This window comes from Mauremys mutica, chromosome 1 (assembly GCF_020497125.1).
Source record: "Mauremys mutica isolate MM-2020 ecotype Southern chromosome 1, ASM2049712v1, whole genome shotgun sequence".
NCBI classification, from domain to species: domain Eukaryota; kingdom Metazoa; phylum Chordata; order Testudines; family Geoemydidae; genus Mauremys; species Mauremys mutica.
Genome location: NC_059072.1, coordinates 88,758,327 through 88,764,601, shown reverse-complemented (window position 1 = coordinate 88,764,601; position 6,275 = coordinate 88,758,327).

Sequence of the window (6,275 nt, the reverse complement as noted above, 5' to 3'; positions counted from 1 at the left end):
GAGAGCCACAAGGCCAAGAACAATTAAAATAACTAACGATCAAACTAAAATCAAGTTGGCTCAAAACAGTGGATTAAATTGGAGACAGTGTAGATTTGATTGCTTTCAGTTTTTAAATGTGTGTGTGTGTGTGTGTGTTTAGATCTAATGCCTTACAGACCTCCTCCTCATTATGTATGAAGAGCTGGAGATAGCAGGGGATGATGATCCTATTTTTCTTGCTGTACCAAGCAGCTCTGTCAGCCAAGCAGCTCAAGAATTTCAGTGATCAGATCCAGAACCATGGCGATATGGACCAGGGCTCCACTCCAGCCACCATCTGCTCAGAATAATTGACCTTCCAGAGCAGACAGTGCACACACATGGGAGGACTCTTTAAAAACGGTAATCTCTGTGCTATTCACACAAAGAGGGTTAGGCTTTTGCCAAGGATGCTGAGGCGGAAGCATCTGGAGTGAGAAGGCTTAAAAGCTACACCACCAAATTTTCGTACGTAATAACTAAGCTGGAGGACAACACAAAAGATCTCTAAGAGCCATTACATTCACCCTGGAAGAGGCGATAACACAGTGGTTCTCAAACTATTGTGCTGGTGACCTCTTTCATAAAACAAGCCTCTGAGTGGGACCTCCCTTATAAATTAAAAACACCTTTTTATATATTTAACACCATTATAAATACTGGAGACAAAGTGGGGCTTGAGGTGGAGGCTGACAGCTCGTGACCCCCATGTAATAACCTCACGACCCCTTAAGGGGTCCTGCCCCCCAGTTTGAGAATCCCTGATATGACAGAACATCTGTCCTTCTAATATCAAGAATACTGTGTATTTGATTTATATAAAATTGTCCTGGTAAAATATAAAACCAACTAAAATGCTCTAAATATCTTAAAATCACCTTTGGTGTTGGAGAACATAGGCAGCCCCTAAACAAAATGTCTTTTAGGCATCTTTTTAGTTAGTTTTGTCATTTCTTTTTCTCACAAACATGATTACTCTGCAATTTCTTACACATGCACAGTTCTACTTATGCTTACGCTGTTAAATGTTATCAGAACAGACTCTTAAAATTCACAGCAGGCTTCTGTCAAGCCTAAATATGTCTTCACCCTCAACGCTTCCCATCATGAAGCCATAGAATCCTTTCTAAAGCTAACATTTATTCTCTTTCCCCACTACCTAACCATGTTCCTAACCTTTCAAATCAATGCAATTAACACCACTACTAGCATGGCTTGAACAATTACAAAGCCTGTTGATATCATGTGTATCCATGGATGTTCCCCAATATTGTACACTAACTTCCACCATGGGGCATTCCACAGTGTATCTATGTTTCCTTGAAAATTTTGACTCTCCTGTCTTCAGGTCAACAAATGTTTTGGACATCTACATAGAAGACTGGAAAAGGGCAAATATAGTGCCCATCTATAAAAAGGGAAATATGGACAATCCAGGGAATTACAGACCAGTCATCTTAACTTCTGTACCCAGAAAGATAATGGAAAAAATAATTAAGCAAACAATTTGCAAACACCTAGAAGATAATAAGGTGATAAATAACAGTCACCATGGATTTGTCAAGAACAAATTGTGTCAAACCAACCTGATAGCTTTCTTTAACAGGGTAACAAGCCTTGTGGATAGGAGGGAAAGCGGTAGATGTGGTATATCTTGACTTTAGTGAGGCTTTTGATACTGTCTCACATGACCTTCTCATAAACAAACTAGGGAAATACAACCTAGATGTAGCTACTATAAGGTGGGTGCATAACTCGTTGGAAAATCATTCCCAGAGAGTACTTATCAGTGGTTCACAGTCATGCTGGAAGGGCATAACAAGTGGGGTCCTGCAGGGATCGGTTCTGGGTCTGGCTCTGTTCAATATCTTCATTAATGTTTTAGATAATGGCATAGAGTACACTTATAAAGTTTGCGGACAATACCAAGCTGGGCAGGGTTGCAAGTGCTTTGGAGGATAGGATTAAAATTCAAAATTATGTGGACAAACTGGAGAAATGGTCTGAAGTAAATAGGATGAAATTCAATAAGGACAAATGCTAAGTACTCCTCTTAGGAAGGAACAATCAGCTGCACACATATAAAATGGGAAATGACTGCTTAGGAAGGAGTACTGCAGAAAGGGATCTGGGGATCATAGGGGATCACAAGCAAAATGTGAGTCAACAGTGTAATGCTGTTGCAAAAAAAAACCCAAATAATTTTGGGATGTATTAGCAGGAGTATTGTAAGCAAGACACACTCTATTCCGTGCTGATTAGGCCTCATCTGGAGTATTGTGTCCAATTCTGGTCACCACATTTCAGGAAAGATGTGGACAAATTGAAGAAAGTCCAGAGAAGAGCATCCTTTAAACAGTAGAATGAGGATATACAGGAAACTTTATTTTGTTTTAAAAGGTTTTACAGTTGAACTCATGCTCTAATTTTCCTCCCACCATATTATGATATCCCTATGATTCCATGCTCATGTTCCCAACACCCCAACTCTTAGTACAGTTCCCATATCTTTTTTATAATTATTATTATTATTATTATCCTGACTCTTTCCCTGCTCAGGCCACCAAATTTCCTTCAGTTTAATCCCATCCATTGACTGTCTGATTTTTTGCCCCACTTCTTAGAGCATTTTCATTTAGAAGCACAAATATTTTGCATGAGAGAGCTGCTGTGGTAATGTAAAATTGGATACATTCAATACTATGGGTATCACTTATTACTGTGCATTATTACTCATAATCTGATGTTCACAATTTATCACAAGTCCATTACCAGGTCATGCTTCCATTTCTGGGCAAGGTTCATCAGACATTGTTACTCCAGTATGTTCAGGAGTGGGAGTGGTACTCTGCCAATCATTAATCACATTCAGAAAGAAGGTCAAAGTCGCAGTCACTTTCCTGGCATGGTGGGTGAACTCATGTGCAGTAGTTCAATGATTTACTAATATAACTAACATTTCCCACCGGTGTTAACTGCGTGGTTAGGTTAGCCATTACCATCCCATTTAAACACAACATTCCCACTAGGTCCCCCATTCGAAGTCCCTGCTCCCGAGAGCTGCTAGGATCTTCCACTTTGGCTGCAGTCCAGTCTGTACCAGAATATTGTAGGATTTCTTGCATGGTTATGTGGGAACCATAAGGCTATGATGGTATTCTCCTCCTCATGCACTGTCACTTCTGCTGTATCCTGATTTCCACGGATCCCAACATAGTTCATATTATGCCTCCCATGTTGATCAACATCTAAAAAAGAAAACAATTATTCTTGCTTCCCTCTTTTTACATCAGTAGATTCCCTTCTGTCCCTCCCTCTGTATGGGTTCAGCTGCATATCATGCAACTATGTACTCACCACCCACTTTTAATCCTTTACCTGAACCAGATATACTGATGGACTAACTTTATCCATTACATAGCAGGGACCCTCAAAAATGGATTTTGGAAAGGGCTTTTTTATCTGAGACATATTGACATGCACCTGATCTCCTACTTCATGCTCCATGCCAGAGACTTGGCCATCAAAATATCTTTTGAGTTTTCATTGGGCCTTCCCTAAAGTAAGCAGCTCACATCTCTAAAACTGCAATTTTATTTTTATATATTGTCTTTGAATACATTTTTCACAGGTGACATAACTTTGGGGGTGGGGGCTCTGTTAACTGCTGTATTTTAGAAATAGTCTGTGTTGATACCGCTTTGATTTCCTTATTCTTTTCTAAGTTTCAGTCAGTTTCAATATAGGTACCGCTGCTGCTATACTTAAGCTGTTCTTTTTCTGACAGCAATATTAGCGGCTATGTTACCCCCGCCCCCCACTGATCTTAGTATATTTTTCTTTTTTTAAAAAGGCATGTCAAGAGAATGAATAAGGCAACATTCCCTTTAACACTTACATTTTTAACAATGTAATACTTGCACTCCTCTCGACTGTCTAACTTCTTCTCTCTGCAATGTTCTTAATCGGTACAAAAAACTCCATTTAACTTCACATCCCCTTCCTTAAATCACTCAACTTCAATTTTTCATTGTGGAATAGGACATTTCCTAAGGCCTCACTAGCTTCTAAATTCTGGGATTGTAAACTTTTCACCTTTTTGCCCAGTGTGGAACAGATTTTTTGGCCCATGCATTTGGAAGCTTTAAGCTTATCTGTGTCTTATAGTCATTTTCCAGCTTTACACATTTTGAAGCAGTGTCTGCGAAACTGTACTCCAGCTGTACAGCCCTTTAAGGACAGCTGTGTTTTTTGTCCAAGACTGTCAATAACCACACAGATCAAGTCCGCTGCCTCTCTAGTATGCACAGTTCCAGAACCTCAGTGTGTCACATGTTTCCTCCAATTTAAAGAATGACCCCCTTAACTATATACATAGTGTGAGAGTTCTCATTGACCTGTGAGAAAAGGTTAGCCAAATGCACCATTTTAGCCCCCAGCTAAAATCCAATCTGCTCCCAAACACTAAAAATCAGGAAAGACAATTAAGGCAATGTCTAAGACCACACCTCAACACCCCTTCTTGCCTCCCAATCTTAATTCTGCCTCTTCTGAGCAATGGGCTGAATCCCAAAGAAAATCCTATCTTTGATTAGTTTTAACTGAGCCTTGTAGTACACTGTGTCACGTACCACCAGACTGCTGGAATGACCCAGAGCAATAGAATCATAGGAAAGTAGGGCTGAGAGGTCATCAGGTTGATCTAGCCCTGCACTGTGGCAGAACCAAGCAAACCTAGATCATTCTGTGATAGGTTGGATCACAGAAACCCCCTTTGGGATTGCCACCTGATGTGCTGAGACTAACTGTGAGCCTGTTTTTCCTGTTTCCAGTTTGGGACTTCAGTGCCCAGCCAGGTTTTGCCAGACACTCTAGCCTGCTACAAACAGACCCAGGTCTGAACCACGTCCCCCAAAAGCTGTAGTGTAGCGGTGTGGCGACTCACCAGTGCAGCACCTCCTGCTGGTGGTCCTAGGAATTAGCTCTGTCCACTCAGGAGCGCCCTCTGTAGGCCCATGTCTCGCTTGCCGTTGGCCCTGGTGTCCCTCCCAGACCCCGGTGCCCCTTCTCTCAAGGTTCTGCCTCCTGCAGTACCCCACAGTCTCACGGGGTCTCCCCTCCCCAGGGAACCCCCAAACCCATATCCCCCACCTCAGTGTTTGGCAACTGCCAGTCACCATCTAGCCCCTGCTCACTGGGGCAGACTGTACTATAACTGCCACTTATCATTGGCAAGAAGGGTTTGGACCTGCTGCTTCTGCCTACCCTTGGGCTGCCCCTCTGCAACCCCAGTACCTTTTCTGGCCCTTTAGCAAGGCCTACAGCCCGGGGGGTTTCCAGGATGGACACCCCCAGCTTCTCTGGCCTTCCCCCAGCCCTGCTCCACTCTAGGTACTCTGTTCAGCTACCCAGCAGCCAGGCCCATCTCCCTCAATAGCTAGAGAGAGACTACCTGAGCTCCTGGCTCGCAGCCTCTTATAGGGGCCAGCTGGGCCTGATTGGGGCATGGCCCCAGATGTTACTGCTTTCCTCAATCAGCCTAGGAATTGGCTCCCCAGGGCAGCCTTTTTCCCCTGGCTGCTTTAGTCCCTTTCAGGGCTGGAGGGGGTGACCACCCCACTACATGCAGGCTTAAACCCCTGTCCCAGACACCAGCCCCTTCTGCGGCGTGAGGGAGACCCTGGCGCACGTTTACTTAGAGTGCGCCAGGTTGCAGCCCGTATACCGGCTCCTCACCAATATCCTGCTTCGTTTCTGGCTGCACTTTTCCCCTCACCCCCTTCTCCATGCACTCCCTATCCGTGGCCCCACGAAGTCGCGGGACCTCCTGGTCAACCTCCTCCTCGCCCTGGCTAAAATGGCCATCTACACAACCAGGGAGAGGCGGTTGGCCAATGGAGACTCCTGCGACTGTGGGGCTTGTTTCCGGTCCTTAGTCCGTTCACGTATCCGGGCGGAGTTCCTCTGGGCGGCATCCGCTGGCTCCCTTGATGCCTTCGAGGAGCAGTGGGCGCTGTCTGGGGTTCTCTGCTCGGTGTCCCCGTCTGGCTCCCTTCTTATGACCCTTTGACCGCACTCCTGTCCCTGTTCTTTTATTAGTTGTCCCCCGCAATTAGTGGGTTTCTGAGGTCCTGTAGATCCTCCCCTTCGGCTGAGGAGGGGATCCGTTAGCACGGGGCAGGCTTCCATCCGTCCCGCTCCCCGGAAACCCAATAGATACATGCAGGCTTAAACCCCTGTCCCAGACACCAGCC